The sequence below is a fragment of the Podarcis pityusensis genome (genome assembly GCF_964106645.2).
Source record: "Podarcis pityusensis genome assembly, chromosome: 4".
NCBI classification, from domain to species: Eukaryota; Metazoa; Chordata; class Lepidosauria; order Squamata; family Lacertidae; genus Podarcis; species Podarcis pityusensis.
In genome coordinates, this window is record NC_138027.1 from 55575917 (window position 1) to 55592058 (window position 16142).

At 45.2% G+C, this 16142-nt stretch overlaps 1 long non-coding RNA gene across 1 annotated transcript in view; it reads left to right on the forward strand.

The window, feature by feature from the left end:
* The first annotated feature begins 236 nt into the window (after positions 1-236).
* LOC308476711 overlaps positions 237-16142 on the forward strand; it is a 57941-nt gene continuing 42035 nt past the window's right edge. Inside the window, exon 1 of the long non-coding RNA XR_013986063.1 lies at positions 237-1726. This is a non-coding gene — a long non-coding RNA (uncharacterized lncRNA). The remainder of the gene's footprint in view (positions 1727-16142) is intronic.

Sequence of the window (16142 nt, forward strand, 5' to 3'; positions counted from 1 at the left end):
ATCGGGAGAAGAAAAGCAATCTCTCCAACACGCTTTGTTGCATTTTCTATGCAGTGGTCTCTTCCTAAGAGACTACTGAAAGATCCAGGAATAAACAGTTAAGGATAATGGTTTAATTTCCTGAAATGGGAATGCTTGCTTATGTTGAATTGCTGTGTATTTTTAGCATGGGGTTTCTTGGCAGTAGCTCTCTCATGTGATTGGGTGACTGTGAGTCACATGAGCGAGGCATTCCATTCTGTTGTGACTGTTATTCAAGTAATTGTCATTTTAAACTGCTTTCTGCTTCTCTCTCTGTGTGAGGGAGAATGGCTGCTGAGTGGGGCTTTTTTGGGTACTGCTGAGGACAGTGTGTGTCAGAGTGATCTGTCTGAAGTGAAACAGACAGAGGAAGATCCCTAAATGATAATAGGGAGAAACCTGTGCAGGAGCTCTCCATAAGGAACAATGTGAATAAGCATGAGATTGCAAATATATTCTACTCAGTCATATGTGTATGGCAGTAAGGTTTATATATATAGAGAGAGTCTGGACACTGCACACAACATGAACTACTCCCACCACAATCCAAGTTGGGACTTCAAAGATGTGTGAGTCAGCTTCTGCCCATGTACCCCAAGCTGCTGTGCCAAAATCAGTCCGCCAATTTCTTAAATGTTTTCTTCACCTGAAAAAGAGGCTTCTTTTCTTCTGTTTCTGTCATAGGGTGCTTTAGAATTTCTGTATGCTTCCAGTGGGTGCAGAACTTAACTTATCATTTCAGTGGTAGTGTGTATATTTTTGTTTGTTTGTTTTGCTTTCCATTTGTCATGAACAGGAAGGGCAATGGGGAGAAGGAAGAGGATCCTGGCAAGAGGTGTAGCTGTGACTGAGACACACCTGGGCAAGCTGGGGATGGAGAAGTACTCATGGGGAGAGAGAAGACGGCAAAGGGATGGGGGTCAAGTTCATAGGAACCAGAGGAACAGGACCCATCACCAGAGCCAGAGGGGCCCCTTTCCCCGCGAACACAGCGGCTCTGAGGCATAAGGAGCAGCAGGAGGTGTTATGTATTGAAGTTCTCACCCTGGCCACCAGGGGGTATTGTGTATATAGTTTTCGATCAGGTCCACTTAAGTTACCGTAATTTAGGCAGGAAACCCTGGGCTGTTGTTGTTACAATGTATAAAAGCAGGCCAGCTGAGCTGTTTGCTGTTCAGTTCAATTCCAGCTTACTTATAAAGAACTACTTGGAGAAATCTCTGTGTCGTCTGCTATGTCCACCCACTACTTAATAGAAGGTGTGTTCTAGGAGGCTGAGGCAGGCAAGGGCCCACAGCCCAGCTACCTAGCTGCCCAGGTGGGGCTCATTAGCTCTGGGAGGAGGGGTGTGACTCCTCGGCTGGAGTAGACTCAGAACAGGTGAGGATCACATGCCTCATCAAGCCCAGATGCGGCAATCAAGGCTCAAGGGATGAAAGAGAAGCAAAGCTGAGGTGCTGTGTTTGTTTAACTTCCCAGCTTGGGGGGTCCTAGGAGCTCCACAGGACTGTGTATTTTGGGACTGAACTTCAAGTTCCCTGACCATGGATTGGCTGCAGAGGTGGGAACCTGCCTGCCTGTTGGGCTTTGGCTTCCTGTATTGAACCTGGAGCATGTTTCCTGACCTGTTGGACTGCCAGACTACCCACTAGCATTTGACCCTGGGGCTGTATACTATCCAGAAACTGCATCTTCCCAAGAGAAGGTAGGCCCAATGCCCTGGCTTGCTGTCCTTCCTCCGTCCAAGGCCTCTGCTCAGCAGCCGCTGAGTAGAAGCATCTATCTTGTGGGGTGTGGGTGCTGCTTTGTAAGGAAAGTGACTTGCAAAGCAGCACCATGCAGGATTGAATCCTCCCTGTAGTGGGTTGAATTATATATATTGACCAGAACACATTTTGGTGTTAACAAAACAGTTCTATCAGTTCCCACAATGCTTGAGTGGCTGATTGTGGCAGTGGAAGAGTTTAGGAGGGGTCTTCACTGCTAGTGAACTGTGCCAAGGGTAAGATCCCCTCCCCATGCTGAGGATCACATTTCCTCCTGGGGCACATTCCAGTAGTAGGTGGGGCCAGAAGCAAAAAGTAGGCTGGGCAGCACATGTGACCCTTACTTTGGTACAATGTGCTGCACTTCAGCCATGTAACTTGCACAATCCTCTTCATTCTCCAACCAGACAAACAAGGGGCATTACCACAGTGGAAGGGCAAATTTCAGTCAGGCAAAAGCACTGAGGAAAGCATGGAGTTGGGACAGAAAGGGGTGTGGACTAGGGAGGAGCCACGGTCTGAGGAGAATCGAGAGGGTCAGAGAGAGGACTGGGAGGCTGCTTTTGACCCTCAGCCTGAAGGTCTCCACTCCTGGCCTAGTGAGACATTTCAGTTGGCACCTCCAACATTTGCAAATATTGATGCTATCCAAGTCTGATAGGTTGCAATATGTATTTACCCAGCTCACAGCTTGCAAGGGATTTCAAGATAAGCTGCTCTAACCTTGAAAATGCCCTTCTACCCACAATTTTGGCCATTTCCAGACAGTCCGTTTAATGAGCATTTAGCCTGATTTGTTTGTGGGGAGATGCTGCATTAAAATTATCCTACATGTGTCAATGCATTTTTCTATCACAAAAAGGCACATCTTTTGGGAGGAGTGGATTTGTTTCACAAGAGCTCCAAATTGCCTTGAACTATGCAGTCTGAATTGGTCAGGGTGGGATTTAATCCCGTCCCCAAATAGTTTCAGTCTGGAAGCTCTCTTATATCGACACCCTTAGGATTTTATGTGCCAATTTTGTGTCTGCATGGTCTGTTGTTGGGATGGTACTGATTGGTGCAGTCTGTTTATTGCTGAAATGGACTTGAGCTTGACTGGCTTCTTGCATACAGGCCCAAACTGGGTTAGGCATAATGTAACTCAGTCAAATCTAGCTGCTGGAAAGGAAAGGTTGGGGAGAAGCATTTCTCTAGAACACGCTGGTAGCAAGGAAAAGATAGGCATATGAATGGTTTGGGGCAAGTACCCTTTGGTGAGAGAATCCTAGCAGAGATTTAAAATCACGAAACATGCAGCAAAGTATGGAAATATAGGCTGATAGACCTTTAAAATATGCCCTCGTGAGATCCAAGATAGTCTCCTCTTACCTCAGCATAGAAAAAGACAACACGTTTGATAAGTTAATGGTTTAGTCAAAAACTTTCCAAATGTCAGATTCATACGCTTTGCCATACAGCATTCAGAAAATGTTGCACAGGCAATAAAATGGCTTAGTTACAGTGATGAAAGTTCCTAAATTGTTGGTGTAGGAACACAAGAATGGCTTCTAAGAGTCATGCAGCTAAGCTGCAGCAACCAGCTTAGCCTCTTCACAAGCTGAGCTTCTCGGGTAGACTGATGCACAACAATAGGCTTGATTAGCCTCCTCCCCAGGTGAGGGGAAGTGACCTAGCTAAGCCCGGCAGGACAGAATACTCTATGGCATTAACCTTTCATGCATTAATTACACTTAAGCATGTTGGTTATACTATATAGTTATCCCACAGAACAACCATAGAATCAGAACTGTAGAGTTGGAAGGGACCCTGTGGTCATCTAGTCCAACCTCCTGCAATGAAGGAATCTTTTGCTCAATATGGGGCTTAAACCCATGACCCTGAGATTAAGAGCCTCATGCTCTACTGATTGAGCTACACAAGCCATCCAAAATAGGTCTACCTAGTGCCATCATTAACATCCTTTCACTGCCAGGTAGGGTTGCCGCCTGTCCTGTATAATACAGGATTGTCCCGTATTTCAGTGTAAAATTCTGTGTCCTATATTGATATAGTTTTGTCCTGTATTTCAGGTCTGGTCTTCTCTCTCTCTCTCTCTCTCTCTCTCTCTCTCTCTCTCTCTCTCAAGTTAGAGATCCTCTCCAAATGCATGTATTTGAAAGGGTGTGGGAAAGGTCATGTATTGGCTCACAGTAGCCAAGAACAGACAAATCTACAAATTCATGTGTATGCGTGTGTATGCGTGCCAAATTCCAGAACGGCCATCTTGTTAAGCTGCAATAGATTGTAAAGGATTGCTTTGAAGTCACTTTAGCACCAGACAGAAAAAAATCGCCACCCTGCATTTTGCCAGAACAAAGGTTGCAACCCTATTGCCAGGTACAAAACTTCTCTTTCCTCCTAGGATTTTGATAAGATTATGATGCATTTGCTGCCTATTGCATTGTATGGGTTTTCTTTTTGTGTATTTTATTATGATTTTACATTATGCTCCTTTTTTGGGCATATTTCTTGGAGATTCTTTAAATGGAAGGTGACTAATAATTAACTTTCTAAATCATTATTTAGTTTAAGCAAACAATGCAATTGTAAAACCTGGCATACTGTATTGAGCAACACCTATCATGGAAGATCACAAAGCACAGTGAGCTGGTGAAGGTTCATGAATGAAGCCTTTGCAACATACGCAGAAGAAAGGGGGTGCCACATAGTTGCCTAAGCAAAATGCTGCCTTTCCTGGCTTTGGGCTACAATTCCCAAGCAGTAAAGCAAGAAGGCATGTGTGCAAACACAAATCAGTTCAAAACCAGTCCCAAGTGTTTGCCAGTGGCATGTGGAATTGGTGATTCAGTAACAATTCAAGCGGGGAGGGCAGGGATTGTCCATTACTAGCTATAATGAACCTTGAAACCATTGGATAGTTTGGCAGCTCTGACTAAGAAATGGATGACATCCCTCCTGCATCAGGCCTTGAGCTTCCAAGATAATAGTGTGATGTTGGATACTTCCCAGTAGAGTTTGGGAGCAGATTGATGCAGCAGCAACTTTTACTAGAGACTCCCTGGTTTTTGAGAAGAAATGTAGGCAAAAAAAAAAAAAGGGGGGGGGGGGACACACAACAAACACATTATTTGAAGCAAATCAATTTGCAATTACTAGATTAATTAAAAAAGGCCCCTGTCAAAAAAACCTCAGCATGATTAAACAAAACAATTCATTATCCTCTTCTCTGATTAAAATTAAATTAATTAAAACAATTCCATTTACTTTAATTTGCCCTGCAGAAGTAGTTTTGCAATTCAGAACTGTTTTTTCCTCTTAACATACAAGACAACTTGTCAGCCTGCAATCCTATACCTAGAGAGTAACCAGCCTCAGAGATCATCCACCCACCCTTCAGCCCCCTTACAGATGCCTACTCTGTGTGTAGATTTCAAGGGGTCAGGCCCAGCATTGCAGCCCTGCTTTCTATCAATCATGTGAAGCCCCTTCATTTATATAATGTGTGAAGGGGGAAAACAAGGCAATGTCATTGGTTTCTTAATTGTCATTTCTGATACACTAAAAAGCAGGTGTGGGGAACCTTTGACCTCCAGATGTTGCTGAACTACAAGTCTCCTTTTCCTTGGACATTGGCCATGCTTGCTGGGGCTGATGGGAGTTGTAGTTCAGCAACATCTGGCTGGCCAAATATTCCCCACACCTGCACAAACGGCTCTTACTTTTCATCCAATCCAAACGTACATCCAGAACACGCAGGACATCCCAGAGGTTTGCTGCCATGGCAACAACGTTACTTTCAGCACTTCAAAAAGGTTTAATATTGGCTATTAAAGCTAGCATACTTTTTGTCCTTAAACTGAACCTTACAGCAGTCAATAAAATGTGACAAGGTCCTTTGGAGCTTGGGTACGTGAAATGTCAGGCCCATCTGATGCCGAACAGCCTCTTTTCGAAAATTCATGGCAGGAAAACCTGGTTCACTTTCCTCTGCCCTTATAAAGCAGGGAAAAAACCACACACCCAGGGGCTTTGCTTTTCAGGGCTAACCGACGCCTCTCTAGGCTCATATTCAGAGGTCCCGCTGCTTGAGGCAAACAGACTCGTAATTCCATCTGTCAGTAAGGAAGGCAAAAGCACAAGAGATTTCATCAAATGCCTCTCAAAGGAAAAGGTGGTGCTGGTCAGGCCTTCAAATTAATGTTGGTGAGCCAGGCACAATGAGTAAAACTAGGGATAGGGAGCTTCAGTCCAGGGGTTGACTATAATTCTCCAGGTCTCCACCTGGTCCCCACGACCCTCCCCAGGCTACACTTTCTCCTTCTACACCAGCCATGCTTTGTACTCCCCTTGAAGAAACTATCTTGTGATATATAGTAGGGAATCTTTGGGTCTCTCCTCCCTACTCCCTATGCGGGTGATTTGTTCTATTTATCAAGGAGGAGAGAAGCAGTGTGTGTCAGCCACAAGACAAACACAGAGAAGGTTGATTGGGGTTGAATTCAGCTTTCAGCAGCAATTTTGAGCAGGCACATGAATTCCATGAAGGTCTCCAAGGCACCGTAGCAAAGATAAAGCAAGGGACATGAAGTGAACAGCTAATTGGATTGTGCTTTGCCTCTGATTTATAAACTTCACCCAGCATTCCCCAACCTGGTGCCCTCTGGATGTGTTGGACTATGACTCTCATCAGCCTCAGTCAGCATGGGTCCAGGTGGGAGTTGTGTTCCATAACACCTGGCATAAACTAAAAATAAAAATAAAAATGCAAATTACTGCAAAGTTTGCATGAAAACTTTGAAATGTGTGCATCTTTTTAAAATCTCCTTTCATATTATAGATATTTTAGGGAGGGTTATCTGAAAGCTGTCTAGCTCTTTCATATGATTTGTCCTTGAATGGTTGGATTCAAAGGAAAGAAAGCTTCACAGAATGGGCTACATATTTTAAAACACAGCCTACTTGGATTTTGATTTGCCATATAACTGATAATCCCTTGTTCTGTGTATGCAGCCCAAGGCAGGCTCATTGGTTTTGTCAAACGTCTGGCATACAAGGTTGGCAGAATTTTCTCATCTTGGTGGATTACAAATTGTCCAGGCTTGGATAAAAGGCCTTGCCGCATTTGCCCCATTGAAACAAATAGTATATTGGTGATATAGTAGACTTGAGGGTCACAGTTGAGAGAGGGTGCTTCTCAGTTGCTAGCTTTATGGCACTGAAAGTAATACCCATAGATACTGAGTGAGCTAAAAGGAAATGCCAAAATCCAGAAATGGAAGTTGAAATCTGACCTGAATATGGACCATTATTGCATACTGCCTGTCAATTCACTGGCAAACATCTAAAAGAGTTGCTGTGGCATGGGCGCCAACTCCTAGAGGAGTTTGACCATCCCAATAAAATATTTGAGGGGACTGCCCCCCCCCCAGGTTGATAGGCATTGCTGCCTTTCTTTCTTTTCTACTTTTGGACTTCGGTTCTCAACAAGCCCTGTAAGCGAACTTGTAAAAGGGTTGTTGGATGGCAAGAGAGCTGGGATTGGGCAACACCCCTTCCCCCCCCATGTTGTTTCTTGCGGTACTTGTGATTGGAACTAAAACACACAGCAAGAGAAGCTCCCATTGACAGTCCTAATTGCAGGCTCCTCTCAGATCCCTCCCAAACTCGCAATAAAAGCCAGGGGAGTAGGGAGAGGGAGGAGGGACATTGTCCAGAGCTTGGCCATTTACTTTAAAGTTTCTTTTCTGCCACCCTTCCTCCCTCCCTCTCATATCACCATTCTTGCCTGGTCTCCACCTAATATTTTCTTCAAGCTGGGGCCTCTGAGCTGTGACATTGGTGTTATACTGGAGCCAGTGGGACTCAGGTTGAACTTCCCCCTCAGCCGTGAGGTTCACTGATTTGATGCTGGGCCCAGTCACTACTTCTCAGTCCAACCTACCTCACACGGCCGTGGTGAAGATAAAACGTTTGTGTGTGGTGGTGGAGAGAACCATTTATGATGCTTTGAGCCCCTTGGAGGAAAGGTGGGCTTTACATGCAAATAATAAGTATCTTTTGAAATTCTTTATTTCTAATATGGCCATGAAAAGCATTTAATTTAAAAGCCATTTAAATATGCTTCATTTCTTTCTCTCAGACTAAATGCTACATGAATTTGGGGATCAATTCTGTGGGGACAAGGAAAGCATGAAACCTTTACTACTTCAAAGGCCACTTTGCTCCCCCCCTTAAAAGAGCCTTGAGAACAATACAGCAGGATGTTAAATGGTTTCTAAGCAGCAAGAGTCTTGTCACGTTTCATGGGATAGCATCAGACTTCCGCAAGCATTGCCTTGGCTTCCAGGCTTTCTGCATTGCTCTTCCTATCAATACCAGAAAGATTTTGCCTTCAGGAGTGATTTACTTTGAGTTGTTTACCAGCAAATGAGTGCTTAATGAACAGACCACTCCAGCCACTTTGGAATAGTCCATAAAAACACCTGCTGTTTAACTATTCTTTAGACGGGGGATGAATGTACAGCTGGCTTCTTTGTTTTATTAGCATCAGGTTGTTCTGCAGCAGCAGAAACAAAGTGCAGCAGCTTCTCTGTGTTTATTACAATGCTTAGCAAGTGTCTTCTACCTCTCAGCCTCATTAAACTCTCATTTTCCATGAAGGCCTCAAGGGTGCCATGAAGGAACTTCTTTTGGACACAGGGAGGATCAAAGTAAATCTGATTTTTAAAATCATTTAGCTTGGCACTACCTAGTTGTTGTACCCAAAGCAATAGCCAGGGTGGGAGGCCTTGAGCTCTACTAGGTTGGTGTCAGTGGGAGTTCATCTTCTATTGCTAATAGAAGATGTGTGGCTCATGTGTGGGATTCCAGCTGAAATCATGGCAAAGGTAAAGGGATAAAGTTCTCCGCCTCCATGCCTTGGTACCAATATAGTGTAGAGATAACCTATGCCAGCTTTCCCCCTCTTTTTAAATTATGCCATGCAAAACTGCACGAGAAAAATCATGCCTCATTTGGTCTTGGGAGCCCACATTTGCAGTGCCTGAAGTTGAACTTAATAGGCTGTCCCTCACAAATGTAGCTGGGTGAGGAAGCACTGACCCATTTTCAACAGGACTTGAAGGGGACTTGGGCTTGATTTGAATTGGTTTTGTGTTGATGAAAGTGGAGAGAGGGCAGGAATAAATCAGGGGTGGGGAACCACCAACCCACCCTAACTAGGCCTGGCACAGGACCCAAATTGGCTTGTGAGGAGGCTTTTCCTAACCTACCCCACCTGCCCCACATTTGATGCTATAAGTGATATCGGATGTGGGGCAGGTAGAGACGTAGGTACCAACAAACAGTTAGGAGCCCTAACATGTGCTCTTGATTGTTCCTTAGCAAGGGGGGTGGGGCTTGCTGGCACAACCAATTAGCTGATGGTTGGTGACAGCAAGCCCATTTGGATGGGCTGCATTTTTAAGTTTCTAATGAAGAACACCATAGCACAGTCCTGCCCTGCCCTACCCTAAGTGGGCTTGCTCTTGCCACTGATGAGTTGATGGGCAGCGACAACAAGTCTGCGGGGGTCAACTTGGATCTTCCTTTGCAGCATGGCATGGACCCAGTGTCAGGTGATTTCAGCTGACTGAGAGGTAAACAGGCCTGGTCACCTGTCAAAAGTGACCCACCAGGGGAGGGGGGACCAGGGATCTCACCTGCCGACAGGAGAAGCACACTGCTTCCACCCATGGAATCCTGGGAACTGTAATTTACCCACCACAAAACTACAATTTCCAGCACCTTCCACAAACTACAGTTCCTAGAATTCTTTGTGGAAAGTAATATGCTTTAAATGTATGTTGTCTGTGCAGCCTAAGTCTCACGCCATGTCAGCTGGGCTGCAAAGTCTGCAAGACCCAAAGGCAGCCCTCACTTAGGTAAAGTGAGAAGCAAAATCTACATCTAAAACTTTCTCCAAAAAGATGTTATCACAAATCCTGCAATCCTTTCCTGCAGCTGAACTCACCAGGTGATCAAGAACTTTGACAAACAAATTGATGTTTGTCTTTGGAGCTTGGCAGGAGCACAGCAGCTGGCAAAATAACAAGGATGAATGATCAAAACTCATTTCCTAAGGGAACAACTGAGATTCAGATTGTCCTAATCTAGCCAAGGCTAGAACATGGTTAAATTGCACTCATGAATAGTTGAGGGTCAATTAAATAATTTGGCATCATTGTTTCAATACAGTCATGTAAGTCTACATCAAAATTCACTTTCTGCTAGCCTCTTAAAAGAAACCAAGCATCTTGAATAAAACACACAAATCCCACACAAAAATCAATGGTAAGGAGACCTGTACAAAAAGCAAGCAAACAAATAAATCCAATTAAATTTGTTTTTGGTGGTAAATCAGCATCAGCAATGCAGTGGGATTTTTGCCATGATCCCAAACACATCCGCTCATTAGTGAACTGCCACTGATTATGCAACTCTCCCAGAAGCAATCAGATTTAGAACTGGGCCATTTATTTACTTAAGTATAATATGTATAAATAGACATTTAAAGAATGCAAATCAATGCTGTATTAATACTATAAGAGGGTAATAGAAAACCACCGGTCCTTAAATCATATGGCGCTTGCCAAAGGTCCTGATTTAGCCGATGAGGCTGGTTTCTCCTAAGCCAAAGCCAACTCACATCTGATGTCAGGTGTGGGGCAGATAAGCCAAATCTCTAATGAAGCAATTGGAAACTGTTGGGATACTGCCAGGGAGACAAAATCCATCATGGCCCCAGAAGTCGTCTCCGGACATCCATCGATCTCCCGTAGACACGCAGTATCATTCAATTAGCGACACGAGCTTCCAGAAATAGCTTGCCACATTCCAGAGTTCATGCACGCTCTATCAGCAGATAATGCACAGCGAAAGTTGCACGCAGGAGAGTATTATTTGCAAGTTTATTCAGCGTTGGTCAGAACAAAGAAAAACATGACTGCCTGCTTCAGTGTCTGTGACACAGAGAGAGAGAAATGAAAGCATAGACACAACAGAAACATCCTGTGAACAGGAAATACGCAGGCTGTGACACAAACATCCTGCTAAGGTGGAACGGAAATATCCTAACATCCTCCCCCTTTCCGTGTAACCTGTGGTACCTGTGGTTCAACCCAATTGCAACCTCTGTACATAAACCTTAAGTTGTTCTCTGTTAACAACCTTAGACAACAGATCAGCAGGAATTTCATTTCCTGCCATGTAGGACACCTGAATGAGTCCTTTCTCAATACACTCTCTTGCACGATGTAGCTTAATCTGCAAGTACTTGGTTCTTTGCTTGCAACTCTGAGTTCAGCAAAGCCAAACAGGATCTATTGTCTTGATACACTTGTATAGGACATTTCACAGAAACTCTGATGTCCTTAAACAGTTGTATCAACCATTCACAATCCATGAGTGAAAATGACAGAGCATTGAGTTCTGCTTCACAGGAACTTAGGCTTACTGTCGTCTGCTTCTTGCACAGCCAGTCAAACAGACAGTGGTTGTACATGTAGCATACTCCAGAAGTGCTTGTACCATCCGTGGTGTCACTTCCAAAACTTGCATCTGCAAAGATTTCAAGACCTCCAGTCTTCTGACTGGTGAACCTCAGCCTGTAGTGCATAGTCCCTTTCAAATAGTGGGCTATGCGCTTCAGAGCTTTCCAATCCTGAACAGTAGGATTATTAGCATGTCTGCTAAGCAGGTTAGTGCTTACAGCTATGTCAGGTCTTGAGCATCTAGCAATGAAATTCAACTTGCCTAGAATGCATCTGTACAGCGTAGAGTCAGAAAACGCTTCAGCAGTACTATCTACCTGGTAACCTGTCACCATTGGTGTGTCTGCTGGGTTTGCATCAACCAAATTCAACCTGGTTAATACATCAGCAATTTTCTGTGTTTGGTGTACCAGAAAATTACCTGCTTGGTCCCTCTCCACCTGCAGAGAAAGATGGATACCTCACCAAGATCCTTCATGTCAAAGTGCTCCTTCAGTTGAGCTAGGGTGCTTTGGTACAAAGCCTGATTCTTCCAAAACATCAGAAGATCATCAACAAAACATAAACAATACAGTTTGTTTTGCCCCTCCTCCTTGACAAACACACATGGATCAGCTTTGCCCTGGTGAAAACCTAGAGAAAGCAATATCTCAGTGAGCTTTGTGTTCCAACACCTGGCACTCTGCTTGAGACCATATAAGGATTTCCGCAGTTTACAGACCATTCCCTTCTGTATCTGCATCCCGTCAGGTGGAAGCATATACAGCTCCTCCCCCAAAACCCCGTACAAAAAAGCTGTATTAATGTCATGATGGGAAACATGCAGTTTCTCCTCTGCAGCAATCTTGAGCATCAGCTGAATGCTCTCATACTTGACGGTGGGTGAGTAGGTCTCGTGGTAATCCTGTCCTGGTACCTGTGAAAAACCTCTGGCAACCAATCTGGCTTTGTGTCTGACAACCTTGCCATTCTGGTCTGTCTTGGCCTTGAAGACCCGTTTGCTGCCAACCAGTCTTATTCCTGGGACTACCGGTACCAACTCCCAAGTTTGGTTCCTGTTCAAGGAATCAACTTCAGCCTTCATGGCATTAAGCCCGAGGCTCAGCATCTTTAGAGGTTAACTCCTGAACCTCTTTGAAGCTTGAAGGTTCCCATACCTTCTCTGAGCTACTAAGAACAGCAGTTGCTGTCTTAGCAAACTCGTCAGCAAATCTCTTTGGAGGTTTGCCCTTCGTTGCCCTTTCAGATCTGCGTACTAGACGCAAGTCTTCTGGACTCATCTCCTCCTTCTTAGGAGAAAAATGACCAATGGTGAACAGTGGTTCTTCCAGTTCATTGTCAGACGCATCAGATGGTCTGACTGAGGCCTTCGCGCTCTTGTAGTCTGCTGTGTCATCACTGTCGCTGACATCAGCAGCAGCGCCGCCCACTGAACTGGAATCTGAACTCTGATAATCATCATCATCCTCAGCTTCCTCTTCTGCTTTCTTCACATCACCTTCATCCTCCTCTGGGTAACTCTGGAAAATTCCCACATTTCCCCCCCACTTAGGATTGTACTCAACACTCTTTGTGAACTTAATGGACTTAGAGTCAGTCATCCATACCCTGTATGCTCCCTTTTGGTACCCCATGAACAAACCATGTGCCCCACGCTTCCCAAGCTTGTTGCTCTGTGGGGTGTGTACCCACATGTCAGAACCAAAGATTCTCATGTGCTTGACGGAAGGTTTCTTACCAAACATCTTCTCATAGGGGGTACAACCAATAGGTGATGACAGTCTGCGATTATAAGTGTAAACAAAAGTCGACAGAGCCTCCCCCCAATACTTATCAGGGAGATTGGCATCATGCAACAAGGTTTTTAGGCCTTGAAGCAACGTTTGCTTTGCTCACTCCGCAAGTCCATTCATCCATGGCAATCTAGGCGTTGACAAGTCATGCTGGATTCCCTTCTCAGTCAGGAAAGCTTCAAACTGCTGAGAAGTGAACTCCCCGCCCCGATCAGTAAAGAGACAGCCGATACGTTTACTGTGAACATTCTCCAACCAAGCACAGAATGCCTTGAACTTCGGAAACGCTTGCGATTTCTGCTCGAGCATAAACACATGAATATACCTGGAAAAAGAATCAATCAGAACCATGAAGTACCTTGCTCCACCCAAAGAGGGCGGAAGTGGACCAACCAGGTCTGCGTGGACTAGCTGGAAGGGTTTGGAAGCCTGCCTGCTAGACTCCTTGCCTTTTGGAGCAACCTTCACCTTGTTCTCTGCACAAGATACACATTTCATGTGAAACTTACAGGGTTTGATGTTCAAACCCTGAACCAATCCTGGCATCTTGGCCAGCACCTGCCAAGACATGTGACAAAATCTTCTGTGTGCTTCATGAATGCATCCTGCATGAAGAATTTTGTTAGTTTGTGCAACACAACAAGAATCAACATTAGACACAACAACAGCACCATTGTCATCATAAGTTATACAGAACAAACCATCTATAAACTTTGCATGCAAAATGTCCTCTTTGCCTTTCCTGATGACACAGACGCTCCTCTTGAAGGAAATCTCAAAACCACGCCCAGTCAGCTGTGGGACACTGAGCAAATTGTCTGCAGCACCTGGAACATAAAGTACATCTTTGATGCTTGCCAGTCTCACAGTCCCTTCTCCTGCGATTCGCAACGTCTTTCCATCAGCCAGGTGGATCTCTCCGTCTTGAGGTTTGAAGGAGATAAAGAGATGCCGGTCTTTTGCCAAATGGCGGGTGCATCCAGAATCTACAATAAATCTGGCCTTGGCCTTTGGAGCAGCTTTTGCAGCAAGCAAAACCTTGTTTTCCACCAGTGTGGGCTTTTGCTGCTTGCCCCCCTGCTCCTGGTCATCAAACTTGCCTTTAGCCTTTGATGAAGCTGTGCCAGCAAACAAAGCCTTGTTTTCCACTGGCGTGGGCTCTTCACCCCCCTTCTGCTTTGGGCCATCTGCAGGCATTGGTCTCTGTTTACCTCTGGCCTTCTGGCCTCTGCAAAGGCGATGACCTTGGTTCTCACGAGAAACAGAGCTCTCAGCTGCCGACTCCTTGGCTCCCCCTTGAGGCTGGAATGTTGCCTGGGATGACATCACAGTCAGCTCCCCCTGCAGCTTGCAACCGGTGCCCTCGGCATCCCTGCATTCACTCGCATTCTGGGAGACAGCCAGGACCTCCAATGCAGTCAAACTCTAGGTTGGGATGACTGGCAGATGGGCTATCTTCAAAGCATCCCACATCTTACGTGCAGTGGTGTTGCCAGCTAGCGTTTTAATTTCCTCCAGAGAGACGGACAAGACTATTGTGTCTATGGCCTTTGAATCTTGGGCCCTCCATCTATCTGTCAGAGGAACTGGAGGGGCTTCACACACAGTATGCCACACTCCAAACTGTCGTAGTAAACTTTCACACCATTTTGCCCAGGTCTCATAATTGTGCTGATTTAACTTTGGGCACTCAGCAGCTTCAGAAGCTTGTAAAAACTCCATTCCAGCTCTTCACTTGAGCCGTGAGCCTTTTTCACTTCAGAGACTCCTTATCTTGGCACCCATAAATCACGAAGCCTGCTTGGCTCGGCTCCCAGACCAATTAGCCGGCCGGAGTTCAAAGTGACTTCTGCGGCATCAGAAAAGCCTCATTTGCTTTCGCTTTTCCCACACATACCTTCACAGTCTCTTTCGCAGTTTTACTCTCCTGTACGTGCCATGAATCTGGGCCCATAACCTGTTGTTGGGATACTGCCAGGGAGACAAAATCCATCATGGCCCCACAAGTTGTCTCCGGACATCCATCGATCTCCCGTAGACACGCAGTATCATTCAATTAGCGACACGAGCTTCCAGAAATAGCTTGCCACATTCCAGAGCTCATGCACGCTCTATCAGCAAATAATGCACAGCGAAAGTTGCACGCAGGAGAGTATTATTTGCAAGTTTATTCAGCGTTGGTCAGAACAAAGAAAAACATGACTGCCTGCTTCAGTGTCTGTGACACACAGAGAGAGAAACGAAAGCATAGACACAACAGAAACATCCTGTGAACAGGAAATACGCAGGCTGTGACACAAACATCCTGCTCCCTTTTAAGGTGGAACGGAAATATCCTAACAGAAACCTTCAGGTTCTTGTATGTGGCACCTTTCAAATTTGTCACCAAGTGCAAGCTCCTCTGAAACCATTTCCACACAGGAGCTCCTGATTGGCTCTCCCAAGCAGAGGTGATCTCTGCTGAAAGCAGAGCTTGCCACCAGCACTGAATTTCAATTCAGCACTGAATGCAAGCCCCGCTCTGGACAGGAATTTTTGCAGCCCTGACTTAGATCCAAGTCATGGCTGCAGAGATTCTTCCTGAAAGCCTGGGCTGGAAAGGAAGAATTGATGATGCACTTACAGGGCACTCCCAACTCTTATTTTGAGGTTTGACACCAGGCATATGCCTTTGGCATACGTCATCAGGCGACTGACAGGTGAGCAGCTCCACTCACCTGTCAACAATTGTTCATGGCAAGTTGGTCAGATCCAATTCCCCACCTTTGTGGGGCACATATAAGAGCCACAAACCTATAGTGAGGATCCCGGGTATCTGTGGAGTGGATCAAAATTTGAATGGCTTATGTGAAAATATATTATGGGAGAAAACACTGTGACTGTAGCTCAGTGGAAGATCATGCATATGGGCACCCAGGTACAATTCTTGGCATCAGGGGACAATATTCTTGCTGGAGAGGCATTTCTCGTTAGAATAAACAGTAGCTGGTAAGATACAAACAGAAAGGAGCATAGTGGACTGCTCATCT